This window comes from Vidua chalybeata, chromosome Z (assembly GCF_026979565.1).
Source record: "Vidua chalybeata isolate OUT-0048 chromosome Z, bVidCha1 merged haplotype, whole genome shotgun sequence".
NCBI lineage: Eukaryota > Metazoa > Chordata > Aves > Passeriformes > Viduidae > Vidua > Vidua chalybeata.
The window spans coordinates 7,447,379-7,461,565 of NC_071570.1; the positions used below are offsets into that span (position 1 = coordinate 7,447,379).

The 14,187-nt window shown below is 39.3% G+C and overlaps 1 protein-coding gene across 3 annotated transcripts in view; it reads right to left on the reverse strand.

The window, feature by feature from the left end:
• KIAA1328 (KIAA1328 ortholog) overlaps positions 1–14,187 on the reverse strand; it is a 173,304-nt gene that overhangs the window by 38,122 nt on the left and 120,995 nt on the right. The window lies entirely within an intron of this gene.

Here is a 14,187-nt window from a genome sequence, read left to right on the forward strand (position 1 = left end):
TCAAGCTTTGCAGATACAAGTATCTTAAAATGTTCTGGGCAGACAGGAGAAAGATCCACATTTCTCTCAGTAATGAAAAGCTACTGCTTTCAAATTCTGCTCTCTGGGAAATAACTACTGCTTTAAATTACAATTCCTAACATATGTAAGTCATTAGTCCCTGTCATTAAAGGCTCCTTTATAAAAGAAATTAAAAATATAAAAAAGTATCTTTGTATTATCCACATGAAATAATACAATTCATTCCAAGATTATATTATATTCTACTTGCAACCATGGAAGCAAAAAACAGCTTTCATAAGTTATTAGAAGATTAAACAAATCTTAACAGCTGGATTCTGTGAACCTAGAGGTCTTTTCTAACCTAAACCATTCTATATTTCTATGATAAATCTTTTTCCTGTTTAAGCACCAATTTTACACTGGCAACCCAAAGACTGTCACTGAACTTTTATTAGTTAGGATACAGCTTCATGCAGGCTGAATCACAAGAATCTTTTACCTAAAAGCTTGCACTGACTGAAGTTACTGTAGATCTGAGGAAAAAGCAGAAAATGATAGCTAAATTAGAAGTTTCCCATCAATGTTCTGTATAAGACATTGTTTAATAGGGCCCACTGAGCCTGTTGGACAATTAGTATTACTCCTGTATTATTAATGCAGAACAGTATATAATGGCTTGTGACCTATAATAACTGACTGAAGCGTTGGATATAACTTCTCCAAATAACCTTCGTTTACTTTAGGGCTTCTAACTGTGTGACCACTAATAATACTGCAAAGTATTTTTAAAATTTATGGTGAACTAAATTAGTATCTTATTTGAATTATATGAAACTATTAACCTACTAATTCCTGCAACTACAAGAGCTCCAAGAGGTGGTTTTGGATCCTAGCAACTGCTTAAAGAGGCTTAAAGGTGTAATACTTGACCAGATTTCCCTGATAAAACAGGACCTGATATTCCATTTGCCTGTACTTGGGTTGATTAACAGCATTTAAAAAAATAGTGAGGCTGTCATTATTTGGATGCTTTTTGAGTTGTTTAAAGCACATTTGATTGCAGCTTATAGTCCTCATGTGAAGACAGTGACCTTTGGCTTGCAGATAAGGAGGTGATTACTTGACTGGTTCTCCTTCTAAATGCAGTATCCTCTATGGTGCAGTTACCTCTATAATACTGAGTTCTGTTTTAAATACTGCATTGGCAGACACAATTCAAACAGAAACAGACACTAAGAAGAAATTACATAAGCTAAGGTATAATAAATAACAAAAGCAAGTGTATTTGCATTTATAACCTTAATAAACAACTACAGCCTCATTGTTTAGTATATAATAGAAGTCAGCTTATGCTAAAGTTTTGCTTAAGTAAGGACAGAGTCTCAAATCTTAAAATGACAGGTGTGCAGACCAAGTAGAGAAAGGGATAATGCAGAGAGATGAAAAAAAAATCAGTAATTAACTATCTACCACAATTAAACAAAGAAAACATAAGGAAAAAAATCTGTTTCAGAACATAATTACTCATTCACCTCTGGAATAATTAGTAAAACTAATTATGTGACTATTGCAACACAGAAATTTAAACTCAACATATGGTCAAAAGGAATCAGTTGTTTACGTCTGGAGAGATTTAGCAGCAAAACAGGTTCTTGTCTATTTTCAAATCCAACTACCCACCATGTCACTCAAAGGTACCACAGTTAGTAGGACTTCCTGCAGGTCACCACAATATCCAACAAATTTTCACAGCATTCCTTGAAACTACCCAACAGAGAAGACCATCTAAATAAAGACCTTATTAACCTACCTACCCTACATACCAGGGTAGAAGATGTAGTGTGACCAAAAAAGAAGTGAGTCTCAGCACTGCTGCCTCGTTATGAATACCCAAGTACATCATCACCAAAGGAAAACACACCTTGAACATTCCTTCCATCCTGTCTGAGCCTCATATCGCGATATCCCCGCTGAGCGCGAATGGCAAATTTTAAATGTCATTCAGGACCCGTTGAATACTGCTAGTATTTGCATTCCTTAAAAAGTAGAAAAACATTAACCTTTTGTTTTATTGAATTAAAATGCCACGGAAATGCTGATGTAGTCTTCAGAGACTGAAATACTTTTACAAAGAAGAATAGCTGTCATTTATTAGACACAAAGAACAATTACTTGATAGGATGCTTTCTGACAAAAAGCAGATTGGTATTCTCATCATAGAAAAGGCATTGTAAAAAAACCCGGCACAGACCTCTGAGACTTGAATAATTTAAAGCTGCATTTGGTGCAATTTGAATTTTTCTTTAGGGAGGCAAAGTTAAATACCTTTAATTTGTTCTAATTATTTCAAATTTGCAAGTTAATTATGGCTGATCATTAAATAACAAAAAGGACTATCGTCTCCATAGAGTTTTACCTCCTACCCTCTGCATTACTTAAGCTAGATTTTAGTATGCATGAATTAACTTTCTAAATAATCACACGGTTTGACTAAATGGCTCAGTAAAATGAGCTCTGATCCTCACAATAAGCATTAATGGACATTAGAAAGGCTATTGGGACCCATGTTACTTACATTATAAGTATTTTTAATGGGGTCTTATTTACTAATCTTTATGTACTGTTCAAGTTAGGGCATCATATAGATACATTATTCTGCTTTAATAGAGGAAAGTCAGTTCTTCAAGATACTAACATAAATGCCCACTTAGAGCCAACTAAATTCATTTTTAAACTAATGTAGGAAAACTCTGATAGAATATAACTTGTTTTAGCTGCTGATCCTGAAGAATCAATCCAACATAATGGCAGCCTTGCTCTGCAAATGGAGTTTTGCAGATCTGTTGAATCGCTAAGCAACCCAAGCAGCTCGGGCTCTTCCAGAGTTGTGCTTACTATCAGCATGTGATTTACCTCGCCCACGAGGCTTCCTCTCTTCCCCGCTCCACACCCAGTGTTCAGCTGACTGGGATCAGTCTTCGATCCCAGATTTGGATTCTCACCTTCCACTGAACTCTGATCTTTCCACGCATTTTTCAGTGCAGATCAGTGGCATTCAGAGAACGAGACTATGTTGTAACTACTCAGAAACCCAAAACGCGAGGCAATTCATGCCTCCACTATGTATGTTCAACAGATGGCTGGCTTAATGGTACCCTACTGCACTCTGCTGAGGCAAGGGCTTGTGAGTTTAACCATTATCAAACTAACAGATTGCCGTGGTAGGTTAGCTCCAAAAGCAAACATGTTGGAATGTTATTTTCCTGTTCCGTAATTTCTGTTTTAAAAATAAAATAATTAACAGTTCATGTGTGCAATCTGCTGCAATTATATCAGGCCAAGAATGCATAACACTTAATGATGCAAAACTGGTGATAAGTAGACAACCCAAGCAATACGTTTTTGTAGCTGGAACCTGAATTGCCATTTCAGATGCAGTTTGACAAACAGGCTGAAAATTGCTTCCTCCCCTGCCACTTTGGCTAGGAGTGTTTTCCAGCCAGATCAGTTTCCAGAGTCAGTTCAGTATAAAGCAGCACCACTACAAGCACAGGGACAAAAAAGAAGATGCCAGGATCTTCTTTCCAGTAGGGGTCTAAATTTAGATCAGTTCACATCAAGCTTGTTATCACACAGCACTTTTGAAAACCACCCATTCCAAAGTAGGGCTGCTTGGGAGGTTGTTTGTCTGCAGAGAAAATAAAAAAATATTTCTGGGGAGAAAAGAAGCACTGTAGACTTTGGATGTGTGGATCTGAAAGGCAGTGGTCTGTTCACAACAATCACAACTTTTCCAGTCCCCTCAAGTGGAGCTGAGGAGAAACACGTCAGAACATACGAGCCAACAGAGCAGCACACAGGAAAGAAAAGGGAGATTGATCTACTTGCTACTGCTTTGTGCAGGGTGCACAAATCCACAGGAGAGCTGAGCAGAGATGCAAGGGAGGTAAGAGAGATGCAGGTGAGGAGGAGAAGCACAGTGTGAACTTCAGGACAATCTCTCATCCCTGAATGCCATCACCCTTCCCTTCCTAAAATATGCTTTTTTAGCTTACCCTTTTTTCCTCCATTTAAGAAGCAAAAAGGGAAAAAGTCCTATTCTAATACAGACCTTGAAGACCACATTCAAGCCCAGAGTGAGATTTCATGAGCCAATTATGAAATCTGGCATTTTGAGGCTTATGTTAGATGCATCAGCATGTTAATGGCACTGCTGGGATCCAATGAATGTCAATAAGAAACAGCTGCTTTCCTTTCTAGAGAGCATGTGCATTTAAAGCTTTGAGATCACAGAATCAGAGAATAGTTTTGGTTAGAAGGAACCTTTTAAAGGTCCCCTGGTCCAATCACCCTGGAATGAGCAGGGACATCTTCAAATAGAACAGATCGCTCAGAGCCTATCCAAAGTAACCTTGAATGTTTCCAGGGCTGGGGCATCTACCACCATTCTGGGCAACCTGTACCACTGTTTCACCACCCTCACAGTGAAACATTTCTTCATCATATCTAACTTGAATCTGCCCATTAAGATGAAAAGTATGACCACTTGTCCTGTAATTACATACCCTTTTCCAAAGTCTGCCTCTATCTTTCTTAAAAGACCACTTTAACCATTGAAAAGGTGCAGTCAGGTTTCCCCAACACCTCACCTCCACCTGTCTTCAAGACCACATCCACCTCCCTTCTCATATATTTTTTAGGAAAAAGGCAGGAGGGCAGGGACAGGTAGGGAAACACTTCAACTGTTAGTGAGAGTTCTGGAACTGAAATATAAATATTATCAAATCTGCTTGTAATAAAAGGATTTTTCATCACAGAAAATAGACAGTGATTGCCTACAATCTACATGTTATTATGCAGATAATATATTGCTGAGCTGTCATGCAGAGATTTCATCTCTTACAGCACTCTTCAGGCTCAATGCCCTTGAATCCAGGAATGCCCATGGCTGTGTCAGGTTTCTCTATTGTTTTTTGGGCTTTTTCCCCCCTGTTGAGCTCTCTCTCTCAAATCTTCTGCATTTGGTTTACTTTTCTCTCATCTTGGAGGAGATACACTGTTACACATGCTAAAATTTTTTCCATATCTAAAGCTCTACCAGGGTACAGCAATCTATAGCACAGCTTCCCCAGACCGCTCTTTCAGGGACCAGTTCTTCCCCCATTCCCTCAGTGGCTGGTGCTCAGATATTTAATTCCAGCAGCAAGAACTGAGGCCACATATGCTCTTAATTAGCAATGACCTATTAGATCATACCAGCCATAGGTGAAACCCTAGCCCCACTGAATCAATCAGAATACTGTCTTTATTTTCAATGAAGTCAGGACTTCACTTAATTTACATGGTTAGAGGTCCATTTGTAGCAAGTATTAAGCTAAATTTAATCTAGAATTATATTTGCTTTCCTTTGAAGCCCTCTCCTTCCTCTGGTTTAAGTTCACCACATTTCAACTCCCTATCAGCACCTTTCCAACATATCTGAGTTTCCCTAATAAACAGCAAAATTACAGCTGTGATTACTTTTCTATCTTTTATGAATTCAAAGAAAATTCTAGCATAAAGTTTTTCAGACAGTCACAGAGAAACGGCCACGGGAAACAGACCGGCCAGGCTTTAGCAGGGCAAAATTCTCTGACTGTTTGTTTGGCCTTTCTTACACAGCAGAGCAAAGCAGCTGTCGTTTCAGCAAACTCTGCTGTCAGCCTTCACAAAAGGAAGTCATGTAAATGTCAAGTCCCAGGTATAAAAACAATCCTTCCAAACAGTGTCTATATATCTGAAAAGCCTGCCTGGCTGTCACCAGTCAAAGCACCACGAGGAATGATGCAAAACCCTGTTTAGGACAAAGTTTTTGAACTAAATCTAAACTTTTTCAGTAGATCAGGCAGCATCACTCTCTCCTTCAGAAGGAGAATCACATGCCAGTCTCAGTGCCTTATCCAGCATCACTAGTGCCTGGCTGAGAGCCAGCCCCAGTCACAAGATACCCATCGAAATGCCATATGCAAGCTATCTCCTGAACAAACATGCCCCAAATTGGATTGTAATTTGGTTGTGATAAAGGCAGAGAAGAACAGCACATCATCTCTTCTCTACTCGGCTCACCCAGAGCAAAAGGCTTCACAGTGGATGGGCTGCATTTCAAAACAGGCTGTGGCAAAGATGGGTCTGGGTGTGCAGGTAATCACCTCATGTCTTCCTTTGCTAAGACTATTAGTACACAAGCACTCTCTCCTCTACAGAAGTTTCCAGACAGGCTGAAAGGTGTTGATAACAGCAGATTTCAGTAAATGAGCAGCAATTGCAAAAGCCCTTTTTCTGATCATGGATTACATAATGGAGCAATAATTTGCTAAGGGTAACTGACAATACAGCAGAGGAGGGACACACTAGGAGTTGAGCAATAGATAGAGGGTTTTCAGTTTGCCCTACTAGTAAGATATTCTGAAGAAATTCCTAATTAGAGAAACAGATATTCAAGATTGAATTTTTTAGTGTGGGTATTAAGAGTTATCACAGAAAATCTGGAGTTTTGGAGGATCAGAACAGTTGAAAAAGACACAGCAACTACAGTTGCTTCTGTTCATTGACAGAGCTTCATTTGATTGATGTTAAGTTTCAACATTCAAGATACCAGTAGGATAAATTTTCACACCTGGTCTCTAAGTGAGGAAATGAAGGAACAAAATTTCAGATTTCTCACACCGATAAAAATTAAAATTAATAACCACTAAACTGGGCAAACAGACATATCCCTAACGATACTGAGGTGACTTGCTGGGTCGCTGACAGCTCCTCCGATATCAAGGAACATGTCACAGGGAAAGTCTTTCATAAATGCATCAAATTCTATAATAAACACAATTAGAATTTTTATACTGTCTATTCTTCTGATACTTCAGAATCTGATTTCTCTAACCAGGAACCATTATCACTGAAAACAACACAGAAGCACCCATGCAGGACCAGGTATTTTCCATGAAATTTCCATGAAATTTCTGTCCTCTTATTTCTATCACCTTTATCTCTATCACAGGATGATTGAATCAAGCATGTTAAGCACAGCTTACTACAGGTTTTTAGGGTCATAGTCTGTTAGTGCCAAAGTCTTACAAATCTTGGGACTATTGAATCTGGAAGCTGCAGTGCTTTACTTATTCCAAAAAGCCATTTGGCTCCTCTCTCAAATACAAACCTAACATGGGTTTTGATTTTTGAAAAAAACAATCAAGTTAGAATTTTGCCAGGTCTGTAACTACAAATGTACATGGCATCCTAAATATTCTCATACTACATCTTTTAAAATTATCCCATACTGTCCCAGATCAGTTAGAAACACACTTCCTGATGGATCTTCACACCTCATTGGTCTTTTTTCCATTATTAAATCACATCTGTGGGACATGGTCACTCTATGATTAAAGAGTATATTAATGATTTACCACTACACTAGTACTCATCCATATTATATTGCTTAGTAAAATGAAAACACTGAGATTGTTTATTGATCTGCTTAAAAAAAAATCCTATAGCCTGAAAAGAAGCAAATAGAGAAGTTGAGACTTTGGACTTTACTCTGATTAGGAGATTACCATGCCCAACAGATGCAGATTTGACAAGATAGCTCCTGGTAAAGATTTAAAATAACAATTTTAGCCACTTCAGTTGCCTTAAATTCACTGACGTTACATATTTCACAGGGCATGTTTGATGGCTAGTGACTGTAAAATCAAGTATTTATTGCAAGAGCAATACAGACTTAGATGCCTAAATAATGGCATACAACTATAAAAACCATGGCCCTGGGCCCCACAGAAAAAGCAACATACTAAAGATTTCCCTTCAGTGCATATATTTTATGTGAATTTGACAGCACCACCAAATACTGACTCAACCAGGATGTTTAGGGAACAGATTTAACATATTTTTGCACTTGTATTTAGAAAATATTCAGATATAAAATAACTGAAAGCAGACGGAAACCACTGCCTCACTAAAAGGCAGTTACCACTGAGATATGTATTGGCATTGCTCTGATGTCCAGTATCAAGGGGAAGAAGAAAGGGAAGAGACCTTGGGACAAGGCTGTTTGCAGTGAAGCTCTGGGCTCTGGACTACCAGTTCCCAGCCTCTGGAAACCCTTTTGATCCAGACACAAGTGATTTCTGCAATCTTAGAGCTACCACTATTGATTTTGAGGCGTGAAAATCTACCTTTGCATGTGTTTGTTACAACCTGGTGTAAACATTTGTCCAGAGCATAGCCACGAGTGCCACTCTGACACAGTGACGTGGGTTCAGGAGTTTGCATTATTTGTGCTGCCAAACCATCTCAGCCCTGCTGAGTCCACAGCTGGTATATAAACTTAGCCCATCTCTCAGAGACATGGTTTGCTCAAAAAGGATGCAAAGATGTAAATGGAGATTAAAGAAACACAGAGATAAAAAGAAAAGAAGGATTAACTATGCATTGATCAAATAGAAGAGTATGTAGTTATACAAAGAGGTGAAGCCTGGCACTATTGATAGAAGACTGAAGACACTTGCGAATTGTTTTGTTTGAAACTCTTGTATGTGCTAGAAGCCACACGGAAGTGTTTCTATAAAGAAGAGCTGATGACTTGTCACTGAAGTGGAGTTCTAATGCTTTTCTCTCCAGATCACAATGAAATATTTTGAGTACGGTTTAGATTTTAGGTGGATTTACCAGGCAGAGACCATATTTGTGATCAGTGTGAAGAAACACATTTGTTTGAAACTCACCAAATTAGGATTGAGGGTGGGAAGGGGAAAAGAGTGCTCTTAAAAAGCTGAGGATTAAAAAAAAGAAGGAAAAGATAAAATGTAAAACAAGAAAGACACTGTCAGAACACACAGATGGAGACAGAAGTCTCCATGACATGACCCAGTGGTTCTAAAAGACAGAAAGAATTAGAGAATGTAGTAGCAGCAAATGGCTGAAAGTTAATCCAACACACAAAAAAACTCTAAGTGCCACATAACTGACAGAGTAAAGAAGAGATGGTGGCAGAGAAAATAAAATAAGAAACAGCTTTATGACTTTTAACAGAAAACTGGCCCCTGAAGGTGAGTTTAAAAGAAGCAAAGCAGACAAGACCTGAAGAAGCAGCCAAGATGCCCATTTGGAAAACTTATTTTGAAGTAGGTGAATGAATACTTTACAGTTAAAGAAGACTTTAGAGTAGTCAAGGTGCAAGAAGAAGGACTAAAGCAAGGGGTGGTTTTAACTGTTGACACAGAAAAATGATATTTTGGCTGCAAAGGAGAAGGAAACTGCAATAGCTGTCAGCAGCCCAGATGCATGCAGAGAAGGAGAGTGATCCTGAGGTTATGAATCTGAGTGGCAGGGAGGATGTGGCATTATCAAAATCAGAAGTGAAGAGAGATTCATAAGAAAAAAGTAAAGAGTTCTGTTTTGGCCAGATTAGGAATGATCTGAAGGCAAAACAACTGGGATTATGTGTCAGGGAGGCAGTCAGATATGCAAGACTAGATGGAACAGAGCAGAAGGTTTAAGAGTTATTGGCAGGGAGATGATAGCCAAATCCGTGTAACAGGATGTTGTCATCCAGCGGGTACAGAAATCTCCAGTCAAATCAAGGAGTGACTAAATCCCTTCCCTGCCACCTCACAGAGGTTCCTACCTAGTTTCAAATGAAATTATCTAAAATAGTGCTGCAAAAACATGCATAAAAAACCCCTGACTTTCCATAAAATCTAAAGATCATACTGTTTCTAAAACTAGGGCAACCACTAAATGAAAGTTAACCCGAACAATAACTTTAGCTAAACTTCAGGTCACATGCATTTAATATAATGAGATGAGGAATATGAAAAGGCCATTCATAATGGAATTCATCGAGTTAGGAATGCCATGCTTAGCTGCCTTATAACATATAATTAATGATCCTATAAAAATCCAGCAGTACGAACTCTCCTGGCTGCCCGCAGAACTGTTCTTTATGCTGGGTAGGGCAAGCAAGCATCTGCTTCCACAAATACTGCCCTTTGAGAAGCTCAAAAGCTATTTTTCCCCCCGTTCCATCAGGGACCACAGTGCCATTTCCATGACACGCTGAGCTTTGAACCATTACCCAAATCAGACTATAGCATTTGGCAACCCAGTACACATCTGTCACGATACACTGGTTAGTGGTCAAATGTTAAAGAAAAAGTCATCAACTCTCTTCCATTTCTTCTAATACCCCACCTTCCTCCAGATTATTTATAATCCCCGCTAAACCCACCCTCTGTTTATAGTCTTCTAACACAACAGTGAAATACATACTGCCTTATACCACTCCCAGCCATTTGGTACAACAAAAGATGCTCTCTCTCCATCAAAAGGCCTGATCCCTCCTGAAGCATTGATGCTCAAATTCAAGGTTAAAGGATTAAGGCCTGAAGCACTGGGTACCAGAGGAAATGAAGCCAAATATCGAAAGAAACACAAAAAATCAATCCTCTTCGCTGCAGGAGCAGTGTGAAGAACAAATCAGCTGGGCTGAATCTAAAATTTTCTCTGCATGGCTCTCAAAAATTAGCACTTTTATAAATATAATGGGTAGTCTGCAAAGCCTCAGCACCTGTGCAAAGCCAGAGTTCAACTCAATACATCAGTATGGTCTGGGAAGTTTTATGCCAGAATAATTCAGTGGCAAATACACAAAGTCCACTTCAGAGAGAGCAAGAGCTGGGAAGTGAGAGCATGTATGTTGTTATCTTTATATGTAGTCCACAAATCTGCAAGTGGCAGAATCTAGTATTTACTGAAGTTTGCCTTTTGCTTCAATTCTGTGACTGCTGAAGTGAAGCCAAGGTCACAGGAGGGGTGGGGAGTGGGTTTTAGCTTATTGTAGCTGTGATCATGGGCAGAATAGCAGGGTACAGAGGATTTCTTGCTTAACTTTGTAATACCAATAACTTTTGTTCTTAGTCCTGCCCCATCAGTTCTGATATAAGCTTTAAATGGCATGAAAGTTGTGTGGGTGGGTTTAAAATTTCCTGATTCAAAACTACCTTCCAGAACATTTTGTTTTATGAGGTTTTTCTTAACTTTTCCAACTGATAAATTCTTGGGACATACGAATGTCTAGATTAAACAAAATATTCTCTTCATCCAAGACTACACATAAAAATAAAAGTAACAAAACAGTATGTCTGAAAAAGTAATCCACTCCAATTTATAAAAATAGGATTCAGGTTTTCAAAATTCAATTCAGGCAGTAAACTAACAGTGTCTACATTTTCCCATAAAGGAGGCATCTGCAAATGACTTGCAAAAATGTCTCTCACTGTCTGCAAGTGTTGGCAAGGAACAAACTCCTTCAGGAGATGCATGCATTTCACATATTTCAACTCAAAGAAAAAATTCTCCAAGCATTTTCAGTTTCGATGTGGGATATTACCGAACCAAACCCATGCAGAACACTGGCAGCAAACACAAGTTTTGTGAAAATACCAAACTGCTTGTGTTTTAACAAGCTGGTTTTCATCAACTGCCCTCCTAAGCTTAGCAGTGTTTCTAAAGCCTGAGTGTCTGTGCTTTTTGAAGACCTCACCTACAGGCTGAGTGTATCTGCCTATGGAAACCACTTATGGCATTTCCTGCTTACATCTTATACCTCCAGTCACTCAGTAGGCTTCCTGCTCAAGGTTATTTTAGACTGCAATGGGAATGATGTAATACTGCTGTGTGCAGCAGACGTGATCATGAGAACAGAATCAGCATAATTCAGGTAAATGTTAGATAGGCAGCTTGAAATCACTGTTGCAGTTGAAAGTAAACCTGAAAATTAGATTAGTGAAGGAACCAGGTCAGCAGAAATGAACTCCACTCTCTCCAGTCTGATAAGGATCACTGCCTACCCTAACAAAAAAACCCCAACATTAAATGCATGCATAGGTATATGCAAAAAATTGCCACAGTCCCCTTTATGCTTTTAGTAACCTCATCAGAACAAAAACCTTCACCCCTTACAAGAAAACCTACCACCTTCAGAGTCTGCACGTGGCACTAATGAAGCAGAAATGCGTGTCTAACTCTGACTGTACTCTCCCATACGTCACAGCAGACTCCAACAGCCATCTGTTGGAAGGATGCTGTGCCTATATATAGCCAGACATCACCACGAGAGAAAGAAAAACTCATATCTGCACCTAATTCAGCGTGTGCACTATTGGCAGATCTGCAAGCACCATTTTTTTTTTACCGGCCAAACAAGTGTTCGCTCCACAAATATCCCATCTAAAAATGATACAAACTTCAATGTAAAATTATCTGTAACAAGAAAGTAACTTGGTCGTTAAAAGGAGCACTAACAGGTGGGAAAGCAGCTTCCAGATACACAGATTTTATGGGCCATTTGCAAGCACAGTTGATTTCATCCCAATTTAATGTGCCAGTCTGCCAAAACAGCAAATAGAAAAAAATCCAAAAATCCTAACAAACTGTATTCAGTACATTCCTAAAACTTGGCCAAGTCCTATATAGATACACCTCAAGAGACCAAGGACAACTCAGAGATGACCTGAAACCTGGGAGTCTTGGACAATGAGCCAGTTGCAGCCCTGGTGGGAGTTTCTCCTTCAGAGGCTCAGGACCTGGACACACCTCAGGACCTGGGAGGTGACATGCAGGAATGAAGAACTGAAAAGAAAACTCCCCATAGGAAACCAAATGGGTGCTGCCATTGTTTTTCAATTCTTTTCTCCTCAAAAACAGGAGTAATGGGGCTAGCAAAAGTCAAGCCAGCAGTAGCAGAGCCATGAGATTGCATGTGATTTTTATTTTCTATTTAAACTATTTGGAGAGGAGAACTGAGTGAACAAACCTGGATATGCCTGGGACAGCAGGGGGAGCTGCAGGTCTGCATTCCTCTGCAGGTCTATTTAATTGCATTGAATATTTGGACAAAAGCACACAAGTGTGCTTGCACATCACCACAGAAAGATACCTGCATGTCTAACAAGCCTCAGAAAAGAGAGTTCATAACAAAGCATTAAGCAAGGAGCAAGAGATAATTGTCACCTTCTCTCACTAGATAATAAAAATAGTTACATCATAAACATAAAAATATTTTAGAAGACCCCTGACAGCACTCCCTTCTGGAAATATCACCATAGCAATGAGCATCTACATACAGGGGAAGTACCACTGAATTTTTTTGTTTTTTTTTTTCCCGAGTAACTAACTGGCAAAAATATGCATGGGTGGTGTAGAATGAGGCACACAAACATAAGGAGCCTTCAATGAAATTAAAGGTGGCAAATTCCACCTGCAAATCTTTAATATACCAAGAAAAAATCCTTTCACCAGGTAGTATACATTGAACAGGTGCCTGCAGATAACTGTAAACACATCTGATAGCTGCTGTATCCAACAATTCCTATTTAGAACACTTTGCACGGGTTTGTGTAGAGGCTCAGTAGTAGAATTGTGTGAAATCCGAGGCAAAGATGCCCATTAGAGAGGAGGCAATAAAGAGCCACACCAGCAGAGCCTTATAGGAAACCTAAGACTCAGAAAAGCAGGGAATCTTGAATGTTAAGATTCAGGCACACAGCAGTGCTCTGGGGAGGGGTGCTTGCAAAGTGAAAAACTGTGTCTCCTCAAGCTGGTGCCATTAAATACATCATATTTCCATACCATTCAGATCAAAGTTAAGATTAAACGAAGGAGGGAAGAGTTTTAAAATTCCTTTCCCAGATGCAGATGTCAGGAGCACACACAAAAGCAGGTGCTGGCTGTATTGATCCTACTGAATACGCATGGAGTGGGTACTTGAGCATGTACCAAGCATCTGTGTCTGGGAGATGGAAAGCACTTTGTAAAAGGCTGTTTTATGCTAAACAAATGCATCAGGTTATGTTTTTATTTTGAATATTTTAAAGCATCTTACACATTGGGGCAGACTTGAAAAGAAATTATACAGACAACTTGGCATTAATTGCACAAGCTACCCTCTCCATAGCTGCAAATTGTCTGTGGGCTCACTTAGGAGCACTCCAACCTACTGAAAACCATCCTCAATAAAACCTGTTCTGACTGCTGAACCTAAGAGAAATAGAGATCCTGAATCCGAAGGTAGTTCAGGTCCCAAATGCTGGCCCAGCTGCAGCTAGGCAAAGGGACAGGCACATTTTCTCTCAACATCAGGGAAGG